The sequence below is a fragment of the Sebastes fasciatus genome, chromosome 10, assembly GCF_043250625.1.
Source record: "Sebastes fasciatus isolate fSebFas1 chromosome 10, fSebFas1.pri, whole genome shotgun sequence".
NCBI classification, from domain to species: domain Eukaryota; kingdom Metazoa; phylum Chordata; class Actinopteri; order Perciformes; family Sebastidae; genus Sebastes; species Sebastes fasciatus.
In genome coordinates, this window is record NC_133804.1 from 27,044,596 (window position 1) to 27,058,611 (window position 14,016).

Genomic DNA, 14,016 nt, shown 5'->3' on the forward strand with positions numbered 1-14,016 from the left:
GCGCACAAATGTTCAAACAACACAAAGCGGTATATCACTAACAACACCAGGGAATTATTCATATTTTCAGGTTTAAAATAACAAATGTTATTGATGCCTTTGCCCCCACTGAGGTAAAGGTAGTCTGTGGTTAGAGATCACTGTGGAGAAATGCATTGAAACAAATTGACAAAAAGAGAGTGCGGTTGAACGCAGGTGGCGGAAAACAAAGCTCCAGGCTCATTATGACGTTTACAAAGAGAGACTTCGCATTTTTAATTTAGAACTGAGAAATGTGAGGCAGCCCTTCTTCTCTGATATCATTACCAAAAACAATAATAATGCCTTATTTGCTACTGTTGACAGGCTGACAAACCCTTCAGTGTCAATAACCAGCCCGGTCACACGTAAAGGCGTATGAATGACATGATAATGCACAAGGTATTTAGTGTGCAATGAGAATGCCGTTCTTGCTTTTGGCGTGTCATTGGTACGTAATGTAGTCTGTAATGAATGTGTGTGATGTGTTTAATTCACGTAATCATGAACCAGGAAATATCAAGAGCGGCGAACGCCACGTAGAGAGGAGGTCGGGGTGGATGGGTGGGTCAAAAAATACCGGACTTTCACCCAGGAGGCCGGCGTTTGTACCCCGTGTGAAACCAGAAGTCAATGTTGATTTATTTGTCACATACGTTATAAGTTACGCCACTTCTTGTTGTTTTTTTAAGCTAAACCATGATATTTTCCTAAACCTAACTAAGTAGTTTTACTGCCTAAACTTAAGGAAGTTGTTTCCTGTAAAGACGGAAGTTTATTTTGAAAAGACTGTGTGCAGGTAACGAGTAGAAATTGACAAGTTGCTGGACATTTGTAACTTTTTCGTATCATACAAACCTTTGTATGAGCATATGCTGAATGAACGTTGAATTTGCCTCATTCTGCACTCACAAGTTGGAAAATTAGACAAGCTGTCAGTACTTCCATATCAGGTATCAGTTCTGTATTTTGTCCACTTAAAACCAATTCAATTAGCATGACATCATTTGATCCTGAAATTGTGCAAATGAAATCCTCCTCCTGACCTGCTGCCTTGATATTCTGCCTACAGGCTCTTTCAAAAGTGTTTCTAACTGCACGCCATCAGATCTGCTGCAAAGAGTCAACACTTCTCTACTCTCAGGCTATTTCCCACAGGCTCTGAAAATTGCAGTTATTAAGCCATTCTTTAAAAAGAACAATGTGGACGCCTCACTAATGAACAACTATAGACTCATATTATCTAACCTCCCACTTTTTAAGTGAAATTGTTGAAAAAGCTGTTTTTCAACAACTGAATACCTTCCTGGCCCTAAATAATGTTTTTTTATGTTTTACGGTCAGGATTTCGACCACAGCCCTGAGATTGCTCCTGTTAAAGGGAGGTTTAATGAGGTACTTCAGTGTATCACCTACAGTAGAAGACGGTCGGCACGCCCCCAGTTTGAAGAAGCGGACAGGACTTACTGCACGGAAGCAAGCATGTGTACGGGGGCGGCAGCAAAACTTATTTTAGCCACCTAAAAGAAAGGCTTATCAGGATCAGTTTAAGTGTACACTATATTTAGAATATTTTCACCATTATACCCCGTCGCCAGACAGCCCTTTCCGATGGGGAACTGAAGCCGTTGTGTCCATCTATGCTCTCGCCAAAGCGACCAGACTCCATTGAAAAAAACATGAAATTTGGTGAATCCAAACTAACCAATATCACACAACACAAACAGCCCTAAAAACATTTTAACATGGACGAAATGGAAGAAACCTCAGGAAGAGCAAAAGCATTATTTCATGTTTCTTTTCTTAATGATGTCTTATGTAAAGAGCTTTTAATTGCCTTACTGTTGAAAGTTGCTGTACAAATAAACTTGCCTTACCTCGCCCTGGATCAACATGGATCACTTCACCCTAAATTTGAGTTATAAACATTAAGTACACTATAATCATCTGGATTCTGTGTTTACAAGGGGAAAAAACGGTGGTTTGCTTATAAAAAAAAGAAGAAGTGCAGCTGCTTCAGATCTGTTTTTCCAGCCCTGAGGTAGACTAAAGTCCCCCCGAATCACTTGACTAAAAAGAATGCATTTTATAACTCCTTTTATTGGCAGCACTTTTATTTTTTATTGTTTTGTTACTGAAGTATCTCTACAGCTTGAGAAAATGCAATCAACCGTCCAATCCAATTACTGTCATCATTATGATATATTAAAGGCAATTCTGTAGTGCTTGGCTTATTACAGTGGATTCTAGGGGTCATTTGCTGCTTAATTGACTTGCCAGAGAACAGGAAACCACATAGCTGAAGGGTTTTTTCTCGCTGTTTGCGTTTCCCCCCGTGGCTGTCGTTGCTGTTGATCATGGCAGCAGGTGCATATCGCTGGATTACTTTCAGGTGATATGGATAGCCTTGGGAAGGTGTGGAAAGAAATGGGCTTTGATGGAACAAGGAGTAACTATGCGGTTTAGTCGACACAGGAGTGAGAGAGCACCGAGGAGTGCTGTGCTTTGCTTTGCAGGGTCAAGTAGAAAATGCTGAAATGGCTCAGTGACAGTCGGAAATAATTTACTGCGAGCGGCGATGTTGTTGTTGGACGTGATAGGATTTTTAGAGAATGCAATTGGTCTGCAGGAAATTACAAAGGTTGGTATGGCTAGTCTTGCAAGATTTAAGGACAATTTAAATTAGCCATGATTCAACCTTAGGGTAATGGATTCTGGCCTGTAATGGTGTTTGTAGCAATAAAGAGATTTTGAAGTTGACAAGGCTGTATATTGAATAGTGACTTAAAAGGATTCAAAAGTTGGCTGCATTTTGGGGGATATCTAGCAAGAAAACAACAATCCATATTAAAGGACGAGTATTTAACATTTTGGGGGATCTATTGACAGAAATGGAATATAATATTAATAAATATATTTTCTTTAGTATATAATCTCCTGATAATAAGAATCATTGTGTTTTCTTTACCTTAGAATGAGACGTTTATGTTTACATATTTGCCACCATGTTTCTACAGGAGCCCAGAACGGACAAACCACTGTGTTAACTTTTCCTGGGCCTGAGTTGATAACGTTACTTGCTCCGAAGTTAACCCCTCCTCACTCCACCCAGCCGCCAGGAAACAAGACACGAGAAACCTCTGTTGGTCTTGAAGAGCTGCAGCATTTATTTCTGCACAAACTGCAACTTCCACTGTACATTAATTTGATATAATCAAAGCTAAACTAACTCTGTCTTCTGCTCCACTAGCTCACTTGTTCACTCACACACATTCGCCACCACTCTCTCTCTCTGTTGCTTCACTACTCACTTCCCACATACACCAAGCCCCCAGGAAGAGCGTCAGGCTTTGAGGCAAATTTCCGTAGTGGCCGAACGGCGGTATTGCAACTTCCTTGTCAGTCATGTGATGCTTTTAGGCGTCCGTAAATCAGTGGATAATTTTTTTTTTTAAATAAATCAACTTCCCTGACAAACACTTGAGTAGTCCTTATTTAAATCAGTAGGTCCTAAAAGTTGTAAAATGCACTAATAGCTGAATCCAGAGTTATTTCTCTTCTGTTCATGTGAATGAGACTGACGACTTAAAGAAAACGTTACAGCGCCTGCTCTATGGGCCCAATGGATGCGGAAGATCGCCGTATGATCCGGGTACTTTATCTTTTGGCAGTCAAGCAATATTGGCTTCATGCGACACTGAGTAACTCTCATAGGAATGAACAGGAGCCTGCCTACAACGCTGTATCCAGTTCTCTTTATACATCCATGACATACACACACACTCTATACACTGGCTATTCTATAAATGACCTAAACTATTCTTACAACAGCTCTAGATCGGACCATTCACGTTTTCACGTCGGCCACCGTAGTTCTTCTGCACGCTTGGCATGCGGGAGAGGCTGCAATCTGCAACCTCAGCGCTAGCTAGGTGCCGCCAGATGTTACACACTTAATGCGAAATGTCCAAATAACATGGTGTAGATGTTGCAATGCAAATCGAAGGACTGGAAAAATTGACTATCATGTTAATGATTCAACCCTCAGTGTAATCGTTGCATAATAGTACATCTGAACAGTATCTGATGCTGTTTTTCATGGTAGAGAAATTAATTATGAAGAGGATGAGATATCGACCAGTGGGACGCTTCACACAAACTCCGGGGTCCTCCACAAACCTAATCACATCACTTAAAACATCTTCAGATAAGATTTTTAATGAACTTCTGAGAATCACTTCAGAAAGCCCTGTTGGCTTCGTGTTATGATGTTCTAGTAGCACTGAAGGCTTGATGAGGTGTAGGGAAGGGGGATAGTGTCAAGGGCATGAGTAAGAGCCATCAGACAAGAAAACACGGCCGTGCAATATAAACAGTGTACTACCGGATTTCAATTAGCATCTGACTATGTTGCGTCATTACATTTCTACTCTGGCGCTCTGTGGGCAACAGTAGAATAGCTTAAATTGCAGATACTGGTCCAGCACATACAGTAGCTATAATTTGTTTTAATTTAAAGAAAAATATATCAGTTGAGTGTAATGAAAAAAAAAGAGAAGATGGGGAAACTACCCCATGTGATGCAGCACGGATGCAGCTGTCTTTGCATTTGTTTTCCCTCTGGGAGTAGCTCTTACATCCTTAGACAGACCTAGATTCCACTCAGAACTGAGCTGTGTTGAGTGATCTTATCTAACACTATAAGCCCCGTAAAGAAGCGCTGAATTGGGATACTGTCCTGCCAAATGGAAAGACAAAATAGATTCCACCTTGAATCCTATTTAATGTTACTCAAATATTTGGTTATTGCTTTGGAAAAAAAAAAATAACAAGTGCTGCATTGCTAATCCTTATGCAAAACACGGAAGAGGGAGAATTCAAAAGGAATGGTTTGAATAATAAATGCCCACAGCTGGAGAAAAAAAAAAAGAGGGAGAGGACTGCATCAGCAGATCTGGGACAAGCAAGTAGGACAAGGGGGGCTTGGCACAGGCTGCAAATTTTGACTAGTCACCCTGTTTTCCTACAGGCTATGTGAGCAACTGGAAAACAAAGAACTCAGCACTTGACTACTGCTGAAGCCCCCCAGACTAATTTGCACTCTGCTTACTGCATCATATTCATGTGCTCTCTCTCCACCCCGAGAGCCGCCCCCCTCCTCATATCACTTCCTGTGTCTTTACCTCACTCTCTCCGGCTTTCAGTCCTCCAGAGCCGAGTTGAGAGACAGCTTACACTAGCCCTGTCCCAGTTGTCGCAGATAAATGTGATTGTACCTCGTAAATCTCTTCCTGCTCGTTGCCTTTTGTTCACAAGCAGGGAAAGTAGAAGTGACGCCATTTGCTGCTCGCTTACGCACAATGCAGAAGGACGTGCAAAAACATCTGCAAATCCAGAGCTACATACAGTACTGTGTGGAACAGCTTTGGACGTCAAACAACAGGAGGCAGGATTGAAAAGCAACCATGTAGAGCAGAGCTGCCGTGATCAATGAGTGATGTGTGTTATTTTTAGAAACAGTATATAAAGACTGCAATGTGAGGAGACATTACGGGGTGCAGTGGTGTTTGATGGAAATGTTTAATTGGCTTGAAGGTTTGCCTGCGTAATTTGTTTTGACTTCATTTGGGGGTCTATTGGACAATCTAAGGGATGCCGACTTGACTGCCTGATTCCTCTTTCAGACAGTATTGTATTGAGGTGTTATCAGTCCGTCACAAAGCTGCCAATGTCCTTATAGAAAAAGGCATATGTGACATTAGGTAAGTCACTTTACGCTCGCAGTAAACACATGCTTAATCTTGTGAAGTAAACTAAAACAGTTGCTTAGGTTTAAGGCAACAAAACCACATAGTTAGCGTTAGGAACATGGTTGGGCTTAAAATTGCAAGGTTTTCACAGTGAAAGTGTGACATGACGTTGTGGACAGACGAGACACGAACAGCGGTCTCCTGTTGTGTTTGTGTGTACCCATCCACCAACCCTCCCACCCACAAGGTGTGTCTATTTTGCTCTTTATAATACGTCACCACAGTCACTCCTGGTGCATTTTCTCTGAGCGTTTACTGTTGCCATGGATGGGTTTTACATTGTAGTTAATGAAATGCCCAGTGCGTCTCATACCGCCGCGAAAGGGTGCCTTGTGCGGCGATATTGAACGCAGACGGCGGTGACAAAGCGTCGGTATTTGACACCCTGGGAATGAGAACAGGCTGGTAGTTAAACACAGTGGTACATGCTCACAGTGACAATGTTAACATTAGCTTATTAGCACTAAACATAAAGTACAGATGAGGCTGATAGGTATGTCGTATGTTTTGCAGTTATTTGGCAATCAACCAAAGTATTAGACTAATTAAAAGGACGACCTGATGGTGGAAGTTATTACGATTCATGCTGTTTGGGGCATGAATGTCTGCATCAAATTTCACTTAAAACCTCCAGTATCAACCTCATGCCACTAGAGGAAAAGTCAGGGAAACATTAGGATTCATTGTCTGGGGACCATGAATGTCTGCACATGGTATGATGGTAATCCATCCAGTATTCGTTGAGATATTCCAGTGTAGACCACAGTGATGGGCCGACTGACAGGCTGACATCGCCGTCCCCAGAGCCACATCGCTAGCATGGCTAAATACAAAGAGTGCTGCAGTAGAGTTATGTACTGCAGATATGTAAAGTGACTGCTTCTACAACGTGTGACTGACAGATTGGTACTTTTTGTGGAAAGTGAACTACTTAACTACATTTTGCACTCTTGAGTTGACATGTTTGTCAGTGTTCAGAATGAATGCAGAGACGGAGAGGCAAACGGGCAATAACAGAAACAGTGTTCCAGCAAACGATACCAAACAGCCTTTTAGAGTGGCAGGCCACTTGCATGCAGTGGAAACACTCACAATAGACACTTAGAAAATACATAATGAACTGAAGCATAACTACAGGACAATACAGGGCTATTCATTCCCTGTGACTGCCGCCGCTTGAGCTCTTTGACACTGTTGAAAACCACATGTTTATATTCATGGTGACCATTGCATTTAGTGTGGATTCGTGCCCTCAAAGTGCTTCAAAAGACAGAAGTCCTCCATTTCACCGCTCTCTAAGCTAACCAATATCTGGCTCTGCTAGCACTCAATCAAATACTTTAAACTAAATTTACAGATAATTGTCCGTTGAATGGTCCAATTTGACGATTTTCATTAAAATCATCATTTTGCCCCTCCGCTCTGAGCCACACTTAGCTAATAGTCATTAGATGGGCATCATTAATTATGTCTTTCCTGCCAGACTGAAAACCGTTTGCAGCTGGTGGGTTTCATGCCAATGGACCATGATTTTAAAGAGCTGCTAAAGTCTTCCTTCAGTCTGAATAAAAAAAAAAAAGTTTGAATAATGGAAAAGGTTCATGATAGTCCAAAGTCCAATTTGGTCCAGTGAAATCCTTTCTTTGTCTTTTAATCACTTTGGTACATTCCGTTCTCCATCTGGAAAGGCCAAAGGATTTTATGGGTTTAAGACGAGGCCACCAAGCCACCAGTTGAATCTGCTAAAAATAATTATAACTACTGTTTCCCTGTGGGATTTTAAAATCCTACACTACTGAGGTGTCTGCTGTTAGATGCAGCATATTTATATAGATGGTTTGTATTAGGAGAGTATATTGGAATGTTAGTTGTTGTTTGGGCCTTCCTGATTTAGAGCTGGGTCAGAGTTGAAAAGACATCTGGTCAAGGTAAACATATACCTAATGCTAAGTCAGCAGGGTCCTGGGAGTCCTAGGTCAGAGGTGAAGAGACATATGGTGGCTTCGTAAAAGAGGTGTTTCTTTGTCCCTCTCCTAAAACAATATGTGGAAACTAAGTATTTGACCAAACCAAGCTCGGTATTTAAGGAGCTGTCTGTACACGTTCGGGAGAGTTTCTTCATTATTCGGCTGGAGGCTCTCCAAGTAACATGTTACTTGTTTACGATACTGAACTTATTGTAATAAATTTGTTATACAACTAAGACAGTGTCGGCGGAGTTTCTCTTCAAACATCTTCAACTGCATCACCACAGAAGATACGACACTACTAATTTGAATCAGTTTTGAGTTTGATCCTCCTCCAGTGATTTCCATAATGACGTTAAGTGGCCTGCCAAAGAGAACCAGTATAAATCTGCAGTCATTTACAGGCAAGCAGCTGTTTAGTATGGAAATATATATTATCTCTTATTTAAGGTATAATATTAATGCACCAGATAATCACAGGTTGGGTGAAAACAAGGAAATAAAACAAAATGTGTCGATGTCTTTATAATGTACGAGAACAGGGCTTCTACCATCAGTGTGTTGAGATTGGGATTATCCCAACATTAAAAAATTAATGTGATAAACAGGCAGGCAAGGAGTCAGTATTGCCACCTCACCTGTGTGAAGTTTCACACTACCTGCAGTTAAACAAAACATGTTATTCCCATGTCAATATCAGATATGGCTGGAATATGTAGAGGTCTGGGTACTTCCCATCATTTGCAGCAGGAAATCCAACCTTTCTGTGGGATTCACTCCAAGAAAGTCAAGAGAGACTATGAGAGAAAATATTAATTTAAAGAGAAGATATTAATTTATCATACTCTGACAATGGAAACCATTGTGTTTTACCAGGCTGCTACCTCTGGTTCTGCAAAGTGAAGCCAATGCTGAAGAGCCTTAAACTTTCATTCTTTCTAATAACCAGCAAGGGGCGACTCCTCTGGTTGCAAAAGTCTATGAGAAAATGACCCTACTTCTCACTTGATTTTTAACATTGTAAACATGAGTTTATGGTCTCAATCGCTAGTTTCAAGTCTTCTTCAATACAGCATGATGTTCATTTAGTAAATGATGGTCCCATTTAGAGTCAAATAGACTATAAAGCAGGGGATGTTTTAGGTCGTGGCTACCTTGTGATTGACATGTCGCTACCACGACGTCGTCCGATCTGGGAGTTGCTCGTGTTTTCGTCTTACAACTTTAACCCTTTCACAGTGTGTTTTAATTTCATGAAAGTTCATTGTAACATTTTGATAGCCTAAAAAAGTCTCATTCAGTGTTCGGTTGTACTTAGCTCCAATCCTCTCATGTCACTTCTGGTTGCTAGTAGTCCCCAAATCAATGGGTGACGTCACGGTGACGACGTCCACTTTTTATATACAGTCTATATTTTTTGCAATTGCAATTTGCAATGATTTCTGACATGGTCGAAAAATATGTTGTATAAACTAATTTCTGATAGAGTATCACCCCGGGCCCTTACTCTATAGTATGTTTTAGAACGTTTTTGACAACTTTTTTAGTAAGTGTAATTTATTGCAACTCTATAATCAAAATGATTTACTGTTAGTGAAATTAAGTCATTGTTTCTTGAGACACTGCTGGGTTTTCTTTGATGATGACTTTTAAATCCAGCCACTGTGTTATTTTTCTTACTTCTGTGAAAAGTGTTTTGGACAGGATGTATTCACCAAATAACATCCAACTTTCCCATTTAATTTCCCCCTAAATAGCGATTAAGGTTGAAAAATCATCTTCTTTCACACTGTCTGAAAGTATTCGATCTATTTTGTATCATCGTGTTCCAGCTCTAAATGAGAGGCTCTATGAGATTTATTACACTCCAAACCCAAGACTCCATATGTTTAAATCCAAGAAATGGAAATATTCTGGATGCAGTGTGCATCATTTTATCCACATATCCCTAAAATAAAGCATGACATATCCAATATCTTTGGAGACTTTGGCATATCAAATGAAAATTCAAATAAAGAACATATTTAGACAGTGTTTGACTGCACGGCTTTAGTTTGTAATGACTGACCGGCAGGTCAATGGGATTTGAGAGGTTAAAGAGCAAACGTGCTCTTTAGCTATGGATGGCGTGGTGTTTTAAATGGTTAAAAAGAGAAATTGAAATTATTCAAAATGACTTACTGTAAGACTCCACTTTGTTTCATCACACTGAGCAACAGCTCTCCACTCAAAAACAGGCAGTATAGTTGAATTCTTAATGTTTTGTGCTGTTTGTTGTGATTTGTTCGCTTTCACTAACAGCGTTCAGACGCGGAGGATTTGTCTCGGAGATGGAGTGCTTCATACTCGGTGGTTTATGATGACAATTTTTCTCAGCGAAGTTGGTGTATTATTCAGATCTGGTAAATATCAAACGGCAACTCTCCCCTTAACTGAGACGACTGAGCATGTTTCTCTCCACAAGCTTATTAGTAGTGAGAGAATACACTCATCTCTACACAATTATGGATGGAAAGTTTTTATTTTACTGAGCGTGTGGTGACTCTTGACTTTACCCAAGGGCCTCGAATTGTTTTGATTTCTCGCTTTTTCAAGGGGAGAGACAAGAAGAAGTAAAAACAGAGAGAACAAGACTTAATTTATGGACCAACCAATTAAACTTTATCAAGCCAGATGGTTAAATAAATGGGTTTTTGATTGTAAGGTCACCGGTTCAAATCCAGAGACCTGACTGTTTGCCAGAGAGAGAGAATGAGTAATGTTCTCTGTTAATCAACTGGTGTCCTTGAACATGGCCCAGAGCTGCTCAGTGGTCCCACACTACAGTAGATGACAGTGATTGTACAGAGCAGCTGCCAGGTATGAACGTGTTTGACTGGACAGTATAAAGGGTTTAGAAATGTTTCATCTGCATTTTGATCTTAGTTCATGGTTAAAAAAGCACAAGAATTCACTACTAAAGCAATTTAGTACTGCAGCAAAAAATAACTTTAAAAAATGAAGCAGCAGAGGCCCAGATATCCTGAGTTTTAGGCCCCATTTACACCTGGTATTAATGATAAGTGTTATGTTGATATTGCCTGCGTTGTAATAGGACCTCAATATGCAAATTAGTTAGGCAGGGTGACTCGTCAACAACCATGGCACGTCCCAGGTCAAGGAAGCAATGCCATGGGGGGTGGATTTTTTTCTTAAGACTATAGTTTCTCTGTGTGGATTGCATTTAAACCGGCTGAGACCGGATCACAGTGATATTCTAACCACCTCTGGATTTGGTGACCTCTCCAATTGCATACTGATCTCTCCATTAACCTGTGATTTTCTTATCCACATGGGTTATCCGGATATCAAATAGAAATTGCATACTAACTAGGGATGCTAATTTAACCGTTAACCAACCAGATTAGTGCGTTTCATGCAGGGGTGCTGTGGTTTAAGTGCCTAACAAGCCGTCCAGCTGCAACAATAAACCGATGCATCATTCATCACCAGCTGCAGTGTATGCACAAAGCAGACAGAGTCCCCAGTTCACCCGTCCAGTTATATACTGTATATATATATATATATATACCAAGAAATGGGCTTTTAGACTGGCATTGGACATTGTTCTGTAAAGCCGCAGTGCATTTTGGGGCGGTTGTGTATATCCAGTCAGCTCACGTTTTACACTCAGAAATTAATCTAGCATACATCCAGGCATTTCTTGCTCACACAAAAACCACATACTATGCTGTCGTCAATACATACTCAATTTTACGTCATACTTTCCCATAATGCAATTCAATTGCATCTTTTATTAGACCTCCGATACACCCTCCAGTTGTAACGCAAGCTTTTCTATTATAAATCTGAAGGCCCAAGCTGAGGTGTGAAAGGGGTTTTCTCACCTCATTCTCTCAGCCCTATGAAAGCTGCTCCTGAGGTACAGAAGACAATCTCTACTGTAAAGTTATTATAACAAAGACCATACCTCGCTTTAATACAACTTCCTGTCCCCTCCTACTGTATATAGGTGAGTCTCTTCCCCATCTCTCTCCCGGTTGTCTATCGCAACCTTTTCCTTCAAACCTTATGCTTCCTATCCTCCTTCTCTCTCATTAAAGGAACCACAGGGGGGTCGATGAAGCCATGAAGCTTCACCGAAAGTGTTCCCCCACCCTGTGGGATGTCTGACCCCCTGGGTTCCTTGCTATAACACCTCCGGGCATCATCATTGATTTATGTTCGACCCTTTGTTCATCTCTTTGTGCACATTATCAATGTTGTTTGATCAATCGTGGTCACGGTGAACAGAAACTAGTGTTGACAGTTGGAAACCAGAAGCGGACGATGTTTTGTTGATCGCTCTATAACATTACATCACATCATTTGCTGGAACAACTGATGATGTTGTTTTTCTTGAGAGGACAGTCTAATGGAGGTTAAATGTACCTGGAAATGTTTCATGTAGTAATCTATTTTCTGAAGCACATCTTCATTTACTAAAATATGAACGGTGCTGAGGAACAAATGATTTAACTGCAGGCTCAGAAGATTTTTATTTTCTTTCTCGACTGACATGCTACTTTCATCACAGGTGCATTCATGTTCACTTTGTTTAAATGTAATTCCATCTTGAAGCTATTGCAGCTGAAAATGAACTTCAAGGGAGGTGTTTGTTTTTAAAATGTATTACTGTCATTACACGACCAGCAGCGCGCTACGATAAGACTTGATTGAGTGACCGAGAAATGCTGATAACAGGAGAATTAGGTGGCTTCATTCTCTATCTCTCGCTATGCAAATCAATGCTACCCAGCTGTGAGACACAACAACCCCCATAACAAAGAGAAGCTGCTAAATAAAAGACATTCCCTGCGTAGTATTTCACCAGGAGCGCAGCAAACGAGCTCCAGCACCGACGCACTCGTTGTTACTTTGCATTGCAGATCTAATTGCGTCCTTAAAAAACATAATGATTCAAGCAGGAAGAGTACGAGTATACATATGGTTGGAGGTCTGAGGATAATTAGGCAGCCATTTGAGTAGAGTGCGGAACATCCAGTGCCTTGTCTTTATAACAACATGTAGAAATGTCTTAGTAAATATGGATTCTGTGAACACACCGCTTCACCTTTCAAAACTGACCATGAAGTGCTGTAAACTACCATTCCCTGTTTTCTAAAAGTGAGAGAAATGCTCTAAAAAGAATAATTTGACACAATTTGACACATGGTGCAGTTTGGCATGGAAGATAAGTTTGAGGTCGTTGTGTTTGGTCTTTCTGCTGCAATTCATGAAAAATTTTCCTAGCTAACAGCCGAGAATCTGTCAAGCCAGCAGCCAGCAATCTGACAGTTATTTTTGAGTCTGGTGTGAAAAGTACTGGATGCTCAACTCGTGAAGTTTTCATTTTTAACTGTTCTTTAGTCCATTAGCTTCTACCTAACCCTAACACTACTGAACCAGCCTCCTAAAAATTGCATTCATATACAATTAATTGTCATTAGCCAATATGCTTCCTCAGTTATGTCCTTTTTTTTTTGCAGATCTCTGGGGTTCAAATCCAGCACTTTGTATGCTCAACCATCCACCCGACCTTCTCACTATGACTTTTTTGCAGTGTTGGACAGGAAGCAAATACTATACCATGCTTTTACTAAAATTGACCTCTAAAACATAATTTGCAAAGCATATTAGTGGTATATACTCAAATGTTGTAGGAGATATGGTTGAATGAAGACACCTATTGTGGAGACACCAATTTTGTTTTTATTTAGAAACGCCCAATTGACTATATCTTAAAAGCAAAAACGAGGTTACAGTCAATCCAACTGTGACATAAAGTAAATCGACACACACACTGTGTTTTTGTATTTCTTTTCCTTTCATGGTTTAATGTCACCTCCTGGATCAATCTGCAAATGGATCTTTCAAGGCTTTCCCGTCCCTCACGGACATAATTGACGGTCAGTTCAACAGCTTCAACAGCCTCTTGTTTGACCTGTTTACAGTAGTAGCTCCTGTGCCAGACCTGGCATGGTTGGGGCGTGTTAGTCAGGGTTAAGGGTGTGGAGATTGCTCAGCGATGTGTGGTAACTGACATTTTGCGGAGCCCTATTTAAAGCCATTGGCACCCGCTTGTTGGTGCGGTCACCTGCTGGTTGCTGTGGCCCGAGTGATTTGATGTCTCGTCAGCGGTCGCTCCGTTCGTGTAATGGCAGACTGGTTTACCGCAGAGG

The 14,016-nt window shown here is 40.7% G+C and overlaps 1 long non-coding RNA gene across 2 annotated transcripts in view; it reads left to right on the forward strand.

Annotated features, from left to right (window-relative positions):
• LOC141775645 (uncharacterized) overlaps positions 1–13,624 on the forward strand; it is a 35,656-nt gene extending 22,032 nt beyond the window's left edge. For both annotated transcript variants that reach the window (XR_012595641.1, XR_012595640.1), the window contains exon 4: positions 13,324–13,624. This is a non-coding gene — a long non-coding RNA (uncharacterized LOC141775645). The remainder of the gene's footprint in view (positions 1–13,323) is intronic.
• The last annotated feature ends 392 nt before the right edge of the window (positions 13,625–14,016 follow it).